Genomic DNA, 16,482 nt, shown 5'->3' on the forward strand with positions numbered 1-16,482 from the left:
GGCATTTCTTTGGCAGCCCTGATTTTTTATCTTCTTTTTACCTACCTTTGTACATTGTCCTAGTGAACACCCATTGAGCCTTTAGCTATTTTCTTTGGCAACCCCATATGTAGCCTAATCCATTTTTTTGAAAAGACCATAATTTGATCCAAAAGCTCCTAAGCGCTTTAAATTGTAGAATTAAGTTGAGTAAAGAGTGTGGCAAAATAAGAAGAAAATAGTGAAAGTGATGCCCCAAAGTTTAGTTATTGGTACATGAAAATATTGTGATCGAGGGTGGCTATCATAGGGATGTTTAAAAGAAAAAAAAAGAAAAAATAATAATAATAAAAAAAAGTTGTATATTCGCATCATAGTGTTTTTAATTGAGTAACAAAATGGGTGAAGAAAGGTAGAGTGGTTGGTAGATGAAAGGAAGGTAGAGTGGTTGTTAAAAGTTAGTGTAAATGGCATAATGTAGTGTATTAAAGCGCTTAGGGAACATAGTCACCATTTCTGGCCAAAATAGTCCTACCCGTCCCTTTAGCCTACTTTACAACTCGTAAAGACCTATTTGATCCTAACCTTAGCATTCTGATATTAGTGGAGCATTACACTAAGGGCAAGCATATGGTCATCAGTTGTAATCTAAGAATTCTTTGTGAGAGTGAGAGCAAGCAAGTTCTTATACCCATATTTCTGAAAAATGCAAAACTATAAGTGATTATGGGTAACATTTTGTGTGAGCGCACATGGTTGATGACTGTTGGGTAGTTTTATATGATTTTTTTTGTCTTAACTTGTGTATACGAATTAACCAACTTAATGAGTCTATGTTGGAGGGTGAGTTGTTTCTAGTAATGATCAAGAAATCTACTCTTTGTTAATAATTGCCGTGTATGTCTTGTTGAAAATTTTGTGTTGATCTTGTGAAGTTTAGTTAGGTATTCGCATGGATGTACTATTTTGTTCGAGGACAAACAAAGCTTTAAGTGTGGGGTGGTGATGTTGGGCGTATTTATACGTCTAAGCACCATAACTTACCTATGTTTTAGCTAAGTTTTGAGGATAAAATACATAATTCTTGCACTTTTAGTCTATTTTTAGTTAAGTGAGCTAACCTATGTGATTAGCATGCTTTTCAGGTACTAATGAGGAAGATTTCAGCACTTTGGTGACCTGTGGACAGTAAAGGAAAACTTCACATAAAAAGGAAAGCAGCTTTTGGACTGAATGTGATGTATGGAAACTTTTTCCCAGGCAAACTCAATATTTTTAAATAGTTAAGGATGCAGTAGCAATTTATTAGAGAAGGATGTTATTAAAAACATTATTGCTGAATTTTTAGGGATTATTGACATTCTGTATTATTTTGAAAACAAGAGAAAGCGGCTTAGCTTGAGGACAGAGAGAGAGAAACGTGTTTTCTCTCTTAATTTCGCTAGTCACCTTCATCACCAAGATCGTTCTAAGTTTTGGTATGATGAATATTTCTATGTTGATTTCTGTTTTATTCATGACTAGCTAAGTTTATCTGTTAGGGTTATGGAAACCTTGTAGTATATTCTCTATTGCTATGGGTTTTTGAATTTATGATGTGTTAATCCACTTATATCATTACTCTCTTCATTTTGATTGAATTTTCAATGTTGCAAACATAGGGAATGCGCCATTATAGCAATACCTTGTTTGATAGAAAAGTTACTGTTTGGAAAAGAGAGTGTGACATGAAAATAGGGTTTTCAACCTCTATTTTACCCGTTAATGCCCTAGCAGGATTAACTTCTTGGAGAGTTCGTACAATTTGTTGTACACTTTGCATTCGAAAGAACTAAGGTGAATAAATCCTTAATGGTTGAAAAACATTTGGATTTAGAATTAGAATATGTCTCTCTATAAGTGCATGCATGTATAAAATCCATATTACTCATAGTTAATTGAGAAGTAGAAGCTACAAGGTGGACATAACCCTAACTTGTCATTCTCTGTGATCAAATATAATTACACATATCATCTCATCGTTACACTGATAGTATTATTGTGCACTTAAACCAAACCCCCCTTATCTTGGAACCTTCGACCAACAGTCTAATAATAATCGCAATACTTAGTGATCACAGTATTCCCTGTGGGATTCAACACCCAACCCAGTTGGGTTCTATATTTGACAGCGACCGCTTGCACTTTCTAACGAGAGTTGTAATTTGGGCGTATCATACAACACACTTATATCATAGTCCTTTAATAATTCTAACCATCGTTTCTGCCTAAGATTCAATTCTCTCTGGGTAAACACATACTGTAGACTCTTATGATCAGTGAAAACATCAACATGGACACCATACAAATAGTGTCTCCATATTTTCAAAGGAAACACAACAGCAGCCAACTCAAGGACATAGGTGGGGTAATTTTTCTCATTGGGTTTCAACTGTCTAGAAGCATAAGCTATCACCTTACCCTTCTGCATCAATACGCAACCCAACCCAAATCTCGGAGAATCACAGTACACCATAAAACCATCAGGCAAAGTCAAAATAGGGGCTGAAGTGAGTCGAGTTTTCAACTCCTGAAAGCTCTTCTCACAAGATTCGGACCACAAGAACTTTACTTTCTTTTGGGTCAATCGAGTCATAGGAGACGCTATAGATGATAAACCGTCAACAAAATGACAGTAATAGCCAGCTAAACCCAAGAAACTGTAGATATCAGTCAGAGAAATAGGTCTAGGCCAATTTCTAACAGCTTCGGTCTTTTGGGGATCAACTCTAATACCCTCGGAAGAAATGATATGACCCACAAAAGCAACTAACCTTAGCCAAAACTCTCACTAACTAAACTTGGCAAACAACTTGTTATCTCTAAGGTTTTGCAAGACAGTTCGGAGATGATCAGAATATTCATCCTCACTACGGGAGTACACTAGTATATCATCGATGAACACTATGACAAACATATCCAGATATAGTATGAACACTCAATTCATGAGGTCCATGAAAGCTTCTGGGGCATTAGTTAACCCAAAAGACATAACAAGAAACTCAAAATGGCCATAACGAGTTCGGAAAGCGGTTTTCAGGATGTCACTCTCCCTAACTTGCACCTTGCAATTTGTCAAACAAATCATCTATTTTCGGAAGGGGGTACCTAGTTTTGACGGTGACTTTATTCAGTTGGCAGTAATCAATGCACATACGCAAAGAGCCATCTTTCTTTCTCACAAACAACACAGGAGCACCCCAAGGAGAAACACTGGGCCTTATAAAACCCTTATCTAGTAGATCTGTGAGTTGCTCTTTCAAATCCTTAAGTTCTGTAAGGGCCATACGATAAGGAGGAATAGAAATGGGCTGAGTATTAGAAAGAAGATCAATCCCGAACTTTATCTCTCTATCAGGAGGTATCCCTGGGAGATCATCCGGAAAGACATCAGAAAACACATTGATGATGTTAACAGACTGGAGAGTTAAAGTCACAGACTGGAGAGTTAGAGTCTCAGACTTAGTGTCTTTGACTCTAACCAAATGGTATATACACCCCTTGGAAATAAGCTTTCTAGCTTTGAGGTAAGAGATAAAATGACTCTTGGGTGACACAAAATTCCCAGACCACTCAACACGGATGCACCCGAAAATTGAAACTTGACCACTCGGGTTCGACAATCAATAGAGGCATAAGAAGAATACAGCCAGTCCATACCCAGAATCATATCAAAATCTACCATGTCTAACTCAATTAGATCAGCCAACAAGACTCTATGAAGAACAATAACAGCATACTTTTTATACATTTTCTGGGCAACAATCGAATCACCTACTGGGGTAGAAACTAGGATAGGCTCAGGAATAATCTCAGGACTCATTTCAAAATTCACAGCAATCAAAGGTGTAACATATGAGAAACTGGATCCAGGATCCAACAAAGCATACACATCAAACTGAAATATACGAAGCATACCAGTAATAACATTAGGAGAGTCCTCCTGTTCCTGGTGGGATGATAAAGCATAGAATCTATTCTGGCGCTGCCCGCCAGCATTTCTAGAAGAGGCGCCCTGAGCTGGGGCTGGGCGAGTCGCTAGAACTGGAGCACTAATAATCTGAGTCTGGGTCTGAGGGCGATAGTCACGATGTCCTTGTCCATCCTGTGGACAATCTCTAACTCTATGACCCATGTCACCACACCAGAAATAATCCCTCTTTTCACCCCAACACTCACTCGAATGAGCCCTACCATACTGAGGACACAGGGGATGATTTGTCTTACTGCTAGCACTGTACTGGGACTTGGATGCATATGACCTGCTACTTTGCTCCTACCTACCTCTAGGCACGGGAGCACTAGTAGATGATGGTGCTGGCATAGACGAATGATCCTGATACTGAGGGCGACTCCCTCCCTACGATCTAGTCTGACCCTGTCTATGCTGCTTGGACCTAACTCTCTTATTCCCTCTCATTCTATCTCTCTCCTTAATCTTGTATACCTCAATCTATTGGGCATGAGTCATCATCATAGAAAGATTCATCCCACTATTCAGCAAAGCAGAACTCCACTCCTTAACCACATAACTAGACACTCCAGTCACAAACTTACTTATACTAACCCGATTATCAGCCACTAAGTCAGGAGCATACTTGGCCAACTGATTGAACTTTAGACAGTACTCCCTAACAGTCATAGAGCCCTGTCGTAGGTTCATAAACTCTTACACCTTCACCTCCCCATCTCCAAAGGGAAAAACTTATCCAGGAATATATCCTGGAACTCTTGCCAAGTAGTAGGGACAACTCCCCCACCTCTACCTTTCTTTCAAGCAACAACCCAGTCATAAGCAAGGTCTTTCTACCTATACGCAGCCAACTCCACACTATGTTCCTCAGATACATACATCACCTGAGTAATCTTCTGCACCTCCTCTAAAAACAATCGTGGATCCTCATCAGACTTGGACCCATAGAATTCCGATAGATTCATCTGCATGAAGTCATGGATCCTGGCAGCAGATGAATCACCTCTCTGCTGTTGTGGAGCCGAGGCTGGGTTGGCCTAAACATTTGCAGTAACAGCTTAGGCCAACGCCTGAAAGGCTGCCCAAAATTCAGCATGAGACACGTTTTCATTCAATGGGTCAGCGGGTTGAGGTTGTTGACCATCATTATTTCTTCTCGCTCGATGTGGAGGCATATTTCTAAAAGAGTAGAGAATGAATCAATATCAAAGAGAGACACTTTAAGCATGATAGACTTCTGAAAAAAAGGATCATACTTTTTCCTAAAACGTCTTGTAGCTTCTTGCTCATAGATGTGGCGTGCTACACACCGATGATCAAAACTCTACTTAACGCGGCTTGTCAGACTCCCTATGACATCTTAAAACCTTAGGCTCTGATACCAAGTTTGTAACGCCTCAAAAAATGGGTATCGAAGCATCACACGGTGCTTGAGGCGACGACTAGCCCCAAGCTAACCCTTTGAGCCATTTTCATTCAGTTCAACACAAATCAACGGGGTTTCCATAAATAACCCTCAAATATCAATAGAGTAATCATCATCCAAGAATAAAAGAATTTCAGAAAGATAATAAAATACGACTTATTAGTCAACTCCCAACATCTATACTAGTCTGACAAGCCTCTAAGAAAATCAATAAAACCAGTGAGCCATTGAGACATGCCCCAACTGACTCATACTCAGTTATCAAATGTAAGAAATTCTGTGAAACCAACATCAGACATCACGTCCTCGGAATATGAGGACTCACAACAATAGAGGATGTAGAAAAGCGTGCCCAAAGAATCACTGTTGAACCTGGAACTGAGCACCTGAACCTACGTTCTGAGAAAATACAGCCCATATCCGAAGATGTGGGTCAGTAACATGGAAAAGAACCGAGTATATGGGGGTGTATGCAGTTGTATAAACATCATCATCATAAATATTTATAAGAAATATGCAGGATGTATCAAAGACTCACATAGCTCGAAGAAAATCATCATAATCATGAGAGGATGAAATAAGTACAATAACATATGTGAGTCATCATATAATTTGTCAATCACTTTTAGTTCATCAAGAATATCAATTCTCATAATGTAAATATCATTTAAATCTTTCGAAAGAATAACTTTCACAATTCCACTTTCAAATCACTTCACCATTCACCGTAGACACAAGGAAACACACACACACTAGGAGATCCTATAATCGACATAAACCATGTGAGCTTCATGGAGTCCAACGTACAACCCAAGTTGGGGAGAGCCATCCTATCCTTTCCATCAGAGTAGGACTATCGATATCAAATCCATACAAACTAGTGATCACTATATAAATCAGCCTCAGGCTCACTCCTACGAGGGAACGTAGTTCTAGGTAAGTAAGGTCGCTTTATACCTCCTACTCGGTGCTAAAGATTTCTCCCAGAAATAGCTCAGATCATTTCAAAGACAATCCAAAACAAAACAATTTCAGTAATATATAAATATACATCGGGAGCCATCAAGCTTCCCATCTATCAAAATCAACCACGTTGAGGATTTCTTTCACACTCAAATTCAAAACAACTCCATTAATACCAAAAGGTCAAATCATTCATAATATCTTAAATATTCAACATCAACGTGCTTATAACACACACATAAAAAAAAATACAATTTCCAATGGGGATTCACGACTCAAATATCAAAATCATGATAAATATCGTTCAAGATTCATGCTTTATATCACCACACATGTAAATTCATCTTTCAAAATCATAAACATCAAGATTTCATAATAATCATCATAAGATATGGGTTCATGCTTCAAATTCATAAAAATCAAATAAAAATCATGCCTTTGTAAAGACAATTACTTTTGGGCACAAGAACGAAATAGAGTTCTTGTTGAAAAACCCCACATACCTTGAATGATGAACTTTAGATCGATACTCATTTTTGAGATGTTAACCGTTCCTTTGAATGATGGTTCTTGGAGTTCTTGAACTAGGAACTTAGAATCTTGAATAAATTTGTAGAATTAATGGTGAACTTTGAAAGTTCTTGAAGTTGGATGTAGGAACTTAGGGTTTTCTTTTTGAGGGAATTTGATGAAATATAACATATAATGCTTCTAATAGGATTTAATATAGGGTTTGGACGGATTTTGGATGAGGGTGAATGACCAAAACGCCCCTAAAAATCAAAAAATTCTCGAATTTGTCCGTTGGTGGACTGTTTTGATAGTCTGAAGTAGATCAACCATAACGTTTTACTCCGATATCCAATTTAGATGAAACCAATTTCATTATAAAGAGGACTCTTATATATTTTAGTTGATATGTAGTATCTCACTCAGATCATTGTGTATGAGGAGTTATGATCGTTTGAAGTTGATCCAAAAATTTGCTTTTGATAGGCTGAAGTTGATCGACCATAACTTTTTGCTCCGATAGACAAATGGAATGAAACTAATTTCATTGGAAATAGGACTCGCAGAGCTTTCTGTTGATATATAGTAGATCATCTAGATCATTATGTATAAGGAGTTATAATCATTTAAAGTTGGAGCAAAAATACGCCAGGCCTCAATACTTTTTCCTGCTCGTTTTACTGTTCACTACTATCCACGGTTCGATCGGAATGTTCATAACTCGTTGCTCGGGTGTCCGTTTTGGATGATCCACATATAGTTGGAAAGATTATTCGATACTCTATGCAATGGTGGGTCATAATCTAAGACATTCCACATGGAAAATTTATAATTCATTCTAGAAGATAAAACCCAACACATTTACGCACAAAATTTCAACGAAAATTTTTTCGGGGTATTACACGATCGTACCGTGAACTAAAATCAGAGACAATATTTCATTGAACAAGGCCATTCGAAATAAGAGAGGCTCACCGACTGCAAACTTTTAATAAACCAATCTACTGCTCAACGGGATCCTGGACTGAGCCTTAGATCCTAAAATTTAGGGGGTCAATATAAATGTACTGGTACGTAGAACAATCCAAAACAAAATATATTTTTATACAACATAAGTGAGAGCATTTCATAAAAAACATGTCAGCATAAAATATTTGAAAACACATTGATATAATTTGATGATCTTTAAATATTTTCTTGTAATCATGATTCAACTCTTTACCTTACTTCTGAGATAGATGGGATACCCTATATTTCTACAATCCCACAGGCTCTATGGAATCCTCCCTTGGCTCGGCGGTCAAGCCCCCAATCCTAGTTTTCTGCAAGGATTGGAGTTTTCATAAATTGGTAATACTCCCCATGTGAGCATACCGTAGGAATCCCCCCATGTGAGATGCCCTAATTATCCTCCCATATAGGATAACATATCATAAATTTCTTAACGGAAAAACATGGTTTCCAACAATAAGCCCTTATAATCAAATAATTTATTCGGGTAACCATCTAACTCTTTTTAAGCCCAATTTTAGTAATTTAAAACCATGCCTCATGCTTTTAAAACATTCAATACCTATTCGGTTAAGGACATATCATCACCGGGTATCATCACACCCAGACTAGCATGTCATTCCTATGATATCAATTTTTCACAGCCCTTCTCATTCAAAACATGTTATTTACACCACCCAAATCGTTTAAACAGTACAAAATAATTTGTATTTCAAAATTATGGCAACTTATGCAAAGATTCTCGTCTCTCAATTATTAAACATGTGGTGATCAATTACTTTGTAGCAAACCCTTTAATTTTTTCAATCATCACCTTTCGCATATATCTAAATAAGAAAACACCCTCTCTTTAATTCAAAATCAATATCAAATCCCTAAACATTAGAAAATATTTATCTCATGCTTCTCAACATGAAATTGAACAACTCATGACATGTGAAACCAAGAGGACCATAACAAGAGAGGGAGTCTAGTTAGTCATGCTCTTAATTCAAATTTCAAAACTAAAACTGCATATATATACATACACGAGAAAAATTCAAGTTCAAGGGAAGACCTCAAGACCAAAATATTATATCATTGAAAAAGGGTTTCATGATTTGGCTATTCAAAACATTTGTTTCAACCCTTGTTATAAACATCATAATATGCTTTCAAAAGCTTAGTAAAACAATAACTTATGCCCATGGAGTTTTAGGACAGCCCCACGTACCTAATTAGTTGATGAAGAAAATGTGAAAAGATTTACCCTTTGAGCTTGAATGTGCAAACTTAGGTTGATTTTATCTTCTTATGTTTAAGGAAGATAAACTAGGGATTTGAGAGTGTTAACACTTATTTAAAGGCTTTGATTTCGTCTATAGATGTTTAGGGATGGTTATGGAATGTGAAAAGACTTGGTTACCCTTGAAATAATTCAAAATCAGAGCCCCTATACCGTAAAACATCAGGTGGGCAACGCCCAACCCATGGCCTAACACCAAGTGGGGGGCGCCTAGGCCATGGCCTAGCTTAATATGGGCGGCGCCTAGGCCATCGCCTAGCCTGGACAGTGTTTCATTAAAATGCTTCAACGGATACAAAACAAAGTATAAAAGCAAAAAACAGAATACAAAATTAGAGTAATTAAATACTCTAATATCCCAAATACCTCAAGAGAATAACCTCACAAGAAGGGTTAACTCAATTGTTTCCCAACACAACTCTCTCACTAAATACTCTCAATGAAGAAAAAAACAAACACAACTAAACTCTTCTCAAATTGGTGTGTATTTAAGGTGAAAGAACTCTCCTTTATTTATAGGAGGAGGTTCTTGGGAGAAAAGAGATCACAAAATAATCCCATCCACAAGAGAAAAAAAACTCATGCGAGAGATTTTCAATATTTCATTTATCATGAGATTTTCACAAAAATATTCGCAAAAAATATCAGCACATTACATTGCACAGTAGAGGTGCAAGGCTGATAGAAGTACCAAAACAACAACAATATATTGATCCCCCTACAGAACTTGATCTGATGTTGGCTAGATTTAGTAATGGAAAGAGTAAATATGCAGCATTTGTTAGAAGATGAGTGTAAATATGCAGCATTTGTTAGAAGATGAGTGTATATACATCATTCTTTTAATGAGAGATATATCCTCTCTAATCACCTAGTCGATGGGTATATTTACTCCTTTTCCTTTTATTATTAGTGAAATTTATTCACGCCAAAAAGATGTTAGAACTAAAATTAATTAACATGTTCTTTTCATGTTAAAGACACAGGTTTCGATTCCCGTAAATAATAAGTACTTATTCTAGGCTAACAGGGAATTTAAATGTTACTATTGCCTCTTTTCAAAGTTCAAACAACTCTTAAATATATATAAATATATCATGTATTTATATAAAGGTTAAGGTATCAAAACACGTCTAAACGATAATATAATTTTGTCAATTACTTATATAAACTATGCAGGGCACTATCACCCTTGAACTTAATTTTTTAACGTTAGTATTTCGAATATATGTAGTGGTCAGAATCTCTACAACCATAATTAAATGAGTCAGAGTCCTTTTTAGGAAAACATAATTTGGTAGGTGACCCTATTAGAAGAATTATTCACTCACTGCCTGGGAATCTTCGTCACTTCACTTCATAAAATTGAACTTCTTAGCAATATTCACTCACCACTGTCTGCTTTTCACAAAAACATCTTTAAGAGCCCAGTAACCTGACCATGTTTTGGTTTGCTTCTTTTTGCGATTGGATTCATCAGGTCATTCAGACCATTATGCTCAAATTCCTTACTTTCATTTTCACTCCATTTACTTCTCTTGCAACTCGAACCAATGATTTGATAATCCCTGATGAGATAATAACAGAGATCCTGTTAAGACTGCCCCCTAAGTCATTGCCAAATTCACATGTATTTCAAAATCATGGAATCAATTGATTTCTAGTCCTGATTTGGTGAAAAACCATCTCAAGTTAAACAAAGAATGCGGCCATTATAGAGTTTTATATGCGGGATGAAAGGAAATTTCAAGGTTTGTTCACTCCTTGCCCAATTTAACAAGCAACAAGCCGCTGCCGAGCTATATGACATGGATTCTCCCACTTCATCAACTATCATAGTTGGTTCTGCCAATGGACTCATTTGTCTGTTCAATCCAAGGGAGACATATATATGGAACCCCACCATTAACAAGTCTAAGAAATTACTTAATTTGAAGTGGGGTTCCTCTTTCCCTGCCAAATATGGTTTTGATATGATGAGTCATGTGACGATTATAAAGCTCTATTTATCGGTTATTGTCGTAATTCTTCTCGTCATCCGGTCAACATTTGCAGTTTGAGTACTGATTCTTACAGTCCATGAGCAGTGTCAGGGCATATTTCTAATTAATAGTTCGGGTAAATTGGTCAATGGGAAGCTTTATTGGGCTTCATCATCTACTGGCATTAGTAATTATGTCATGTGCAAAATTATTTCTTTTGACTTAGCAAATGAGACATGGGAAAGCTTGGATCTTCCCATTGATGGAGAAGTCGATTCACATTTTAGACTAGGAATTATTGGAAGTGGCCTTTCTTTCCTTTATACATGTCGTCTAGGTGCGACTACTTCTGATGTCTGGATTTTGAAGGATTGCAGATTTTGGAAAAAATTGTTCACCATCAAATATCCACAACTTGCTTCACTATATATATTTCCTTCACAATGTTACACATTCTCTATGCATTTTCGCCATTCAAAAAATGGTGAAATTTTATTTGGTTACCCCATTTACCGTGAAATTCAATGGTTCAACCAGAAAACTAGTGTAAAGTACTGAAGTTGAGGAATGCAATCCTATAGATATCTATGTAGAGAGCCTTGTTAATCCTCTAATGATATCTGACCAGGGACGTCATTAGCTGATAACCTGTTAGAATTCTGCTTAATATGCTCTTCTTGCACTTTTTTTTGAGGGGTCAAGTACAAGAGAAGACATTGAATATCATTTTTATCCTGATAAGGTAACAAAACATATAATATAAATGAATCCTTACATCATATATGCTTGTATCATGGTTTGAATATCAGTTAACTTGTTAAAAAGGAAAGATCTTGTAAAGAACACAAAGAAATAAAGAATTGTAACTCCGTGTGTTTCGATGCGTTTGCTTATGTTTCCAACAACAACAGCTACTGCTCCGAGATTATCCGTGAATGACAAAATAAAGCAACGACAAATAAGTAGACTTAGTATGCAAGAGAAAAAGATATTCTTGTTAAATTGCTTGGAATATAGAATATCCCTACAAATAAAAATGGCAATCTATTTATCAACCGTAATAGTGAGGCCTCAGCCAATAAGAAAGTTCTACTGTCGCCCTAAAGTAATTGAACCAAAAACCTAATGCCATGTGGTAGTACCGTTGGTGGTGCCATCAAATATTCCTCCTGCAGTGTCAGATTGTGTAATGAATAAGAGATGAAAAAGGATGGAGAAATGAATTAGGGGATTGTGGAGTAGCTGAGATATGAGGAGTTAAGGGTAGTAGATTACACGTGTAAGTCATCTGCCGAATAATAAGAGCATGTACGGGTCACGTGCGAGTTGATCCAATGGAAAAGAAGAGATTACAGCTGGCAAGATCAACCCAGCAGATTCATGGAGCAGTTGAGAATATCTATTATATTTACATTCAGAGAAGGGAGGGGATTAATGAACTTCTGGTATTTTACTCTCTCTCAATAATTCTCTCTCTTCCTTCTTCCTTCTGTTCCTTCTTCTAAATTCTTCTTCTCAACCTCTCAATTTTAGGTGAATCACCATGGATAGACGCTAAAAAGCTTCTGCCATTAGAGTATTTGAATGTAGCACTGGACTGCAGTACTTTAATAACTCTAAAAAAATCAATAAAAACCCTCAATTCTACTTGTATTGTGCAATTTGAGTCATTCCATTACAATTTCAGTGGTAATTCAGTACAAATTAGTATCAAAGCAAATCCTCGCCCTAACAATGACGGTAACTAAAACGCGATACAAATGGGATTCGTATTCTGAGTTGACACTTCTGTCCTAATTTCAAGTGGAAGATACAAGGGGTTGAATCTGTGGACTCCATTAGACTGGTAAGATTGGGTGGAAATGATATCATTCTTGACGGAGACTTGATGAAGGACCATAATCCAGTGTTCCTGGACTTTGTAGAATATACGGTGGAGGTGACTCACAAAGCTAAGCGGGTGGAATTTAAAGGAATATACCACCAAATAGAGTTGAAAAGTATGTCGGCCGATAGTGTAAAATAACTATTCAAAAAAGGGCAAGCTATTTAGGCTTACCTTTTTACTGTTACTGCTACTAGTGTTGAGGACAAAGAGGTGATTCCATGTGAAATCCAGCTGATCTTGGATGATTTTCCTGATGTATTTATTGAACCAGAAGCCCTGCCACCACAAAGAAGCCATGATCATCATATTCCCTTAAAGAAGGATGCAGAACCAGTTAATTTCAGACCTACAGATATAATTATTTTCAAAAAAATGAGATTGAGAAATAGGTGTCAGACATGCTAACACAGGGGACTATTCAACCTAGTCACTCCCCTTTTTTATCTCCAGTGTTACTAGTTAAGAAAAAAAATGGAAGTTGGAGATTTAGTATTGATTACAGGGCACTTAAAATAATCACTGTTAAGGATAATTTTCCCATAACACTAGTATAATACTTGATGGATGAATTATATGGTTCTATTATTTTTTCAAAGATTGACTTAAGAGCAGGGTATCACCAAATCCAGATGAGGACTGAAGACATCCACAAATTAAGATTTGTTACACATATGGGACACTATGAGTTTAAGGTCATGCCCTTTGGGTTGACCAATTCCATGGCAAATTTCCAAAGCCTCATGAACTATGTGTTCAGAGATTACTTCAGGAAGTTTTTGTTGATTTTTTTATGACATATTAGTGTACAGTTCTACATTACTGGAGCATCTAGATCATCTGAGAAAAGTGTTAATGGTGCTGAGACATGAGAGAATCTTTTCTAAGATGTCTAAATGCTCATTCGGTCAGTGTCAAGTGGAATATCTAAGTCATATTATTACCGGACAAGGTGTGTCTACTGACCTGGCCAAGATTGATGCGAAGGTTAATTGGCTAAACCCAAATCACTAAAGTGTTTAAGGGGGTTTCTAGGCCCACTAGATACTATAGGAGGTTTGTTCAGTCCTATGGTATTATAAGTAGACCTCTCACTAACATGTTGAAGAAGAATGCATTTCAATGGAATGAGGAGGCTGAGCTTGCTTTTGAACGACTTAAGGAGATATGACTACAGTTCCAGTCTTGGCTCTCGCTAATTTTCCCAAACCATTCATCATTAAGACTGATGCATGCTCTAAAGGAATGGAGGCAGTATTGATGCAAGAAGGGAAACCCTTAGCATATTTTAGCAAGGCATTGGGACCTAGAAACTTGTGCCTCTCTACTTATGAAAAGGAATACATGGTTGTACTAGCAGTTGTTGATAGATGGAAACATTACTTTCAAGGGGGCCATTTTATAATCAGAACGGATCACCAGAGCTTAAAGTACCTCGTGGAGCAAAGGGTCACTATATTATTACAACAAAAGGGACTGACTAGACTAATGGGACTAGATTTTGAGGTACAATACAAGAGGGGCACAGATAATAGAGTGGCTGATGCTTTATCAAGAAGGGTTAAGAGAAAGTGGTTGAATTGAAGGCTATCACTGTTGTGGAACCGACATGGATGTTAGAAGTATGTGCAATCTATGAGCATGACCCTATAGCTCAACAACTGATTACAACTTTATTCACCGATCCTAATAGCAAACCTGATTTTAGTTTGCAGCAGGGTATTATCAGATACAAAATGAAGCTTTGTATTGGAAGGAGCATGGGAATGCAGGAGAAAATCTTTGAAGTGTTATATCAGTCCCCATTGGGGGGCCATTTAGGACAATAGGGAACTTATAAAAGGATGCAAATGATTTTTTATTGGCCTAACATGAAGGCTGATGTGGTGAGATGGGTGTCTATATTTGATCTTTGCCAGAGAATCAAGAAAAAAATGTGCCCTATCTTAGGTTTCTTCACCCTATACCTATTCCGGAGGCTCTGTGGCAAGATATTGCCATGGATTTTATTGAAGGTTTACTAACTTCTGGCCATAACAATACCATTCTAGTTGTAGTGGATAGGCTGACTAAATATGGGTATTTTCTAGGGTTAAAACATCCCTACAATGCCCAAGAGGTGGCTAAGCTCTTCCTTAAAGATATATATAAATTGCATGGCCTACCCAGGTCTATTTTTTTAGACATGGACTCTATCTTCACTAGCCATTTTTGGAAACACTTATTCAAGGCCATGGGAACTAAGTTGAATCTTTCTACTTCCTATTACCCTTAGTCTGATGGCCAGAGCGATTGAACCGCTATCTACAGACTTATTTGAGAGCTATGGTATCCACCAATCCCAAATAATGGCTCAAGTCGTCACCTTTATCCAAATGGTGGTACAACACCAATCATCCCACTTCCTTAAATCTATCATTTTTGAAGCATTATATGGCTATGTTCCTCCTCAGATTCCACTGGGTTCCCCTTCACAATCAACTCCCACTTATGTTGGTCTTGGTTTTTTCCTTTGCTTAACGGCAACTAATGATTCAAGATCTTAAGGAAAATTTTAACCAAGATCAGGCTCGTATGAATTGTTTTGCAGATAAAAATCGTACAGAGAGGGAGCTACAGGTCGGGGATTTGGTTTATCTTAAACTACAACCATATCGACAAACTTCAGTAATTGTTCGTCCAAACTTAAAGCTCAATGCTAAATTTTATGGGGCCTATAAGGTGTTACAACGTATAGGGACAGTGACTTACCGGCTAGAGCTTCCGGTAGGATCCACCATCCAATCTGTGTTTCACGTCTCACAGCTCAAGCATCGTATCAGGCCCTCAGTCGTTGCTCAGCCATTACCTCCTACTTATGATACATATAGATGCATCTTAGCCCAACCATTGTCCATTTTGCAACGTCGCTTGGTTAGAGAAAATAATGCTGCCACTGTTAAGCTTTTGGTTCAGTGGTCAAATCTTGGCCCTGAGGAAGCCACATGGGAAGATTGGGGCTACTTGAATAGTCAATTCCCAGTGTTTATGGCTTAACACCAACCTTGAGGACAAGGTTGTTTTTGATCGGAGGGGTAGTGTATTGATTAAGAGATGAAAAAGGATGGAGAAATGAATTGGGGGATTGTAGAGTAGCTGAGATATGAGGAGTTAAGGGTAGTAGATTACATGTGTTGGTCATCTGCAGAATAATAAGAGCATGTGCGGGTCACGTGCGAGTTGATCCAACGGCAAAGAAGAGGTTACAGATGGCAAGATCAACACAGTAGATTCATGGAGCAGTTGAGAATATCTGTTATATTTCCATTCAGAGAAGGGAGGGGGAATTATTAACGAACTTCTGGTATTTTACTCTCTCTCAACAATTCTCTCTCTTCCTTCTTCCTTCTCTTCTTTCTTCTGAATTCTTCTTCTCAACCTCTCAATTTC

The 16,482-nt window shown here is 37.4% G+C and overlaps 1 pseudogene; it reads left to right on the forward strand.

Moving 5' to 3' along the window:
- Nucleotides 1–10,627: 10,627 nt before the first annotated feature.
- Nucleotides 10,628–11,808, forward strand: LOC124888802 (annotated as a pseudogene).
- Nucleotides 11,809–16,482: the final 4,674 nt, after the last annotated feature.

The sequence above is a fragment of the Capsicum annuum genome, chromosome 11, assembly GCF_002878395.1.
Source record: "Capsicum annuum cultivar UCD-10X-F1 chromosome 11, UCD10Xv1.1, whole genome shotgun sequence".
Classification (NCBI taxonomy): Eukaryota; Viridiplantae; Streptophyta; class Magnoliopsida; order Solanales; family Solanaceae; genus Capsicum; species Capsicum annuum.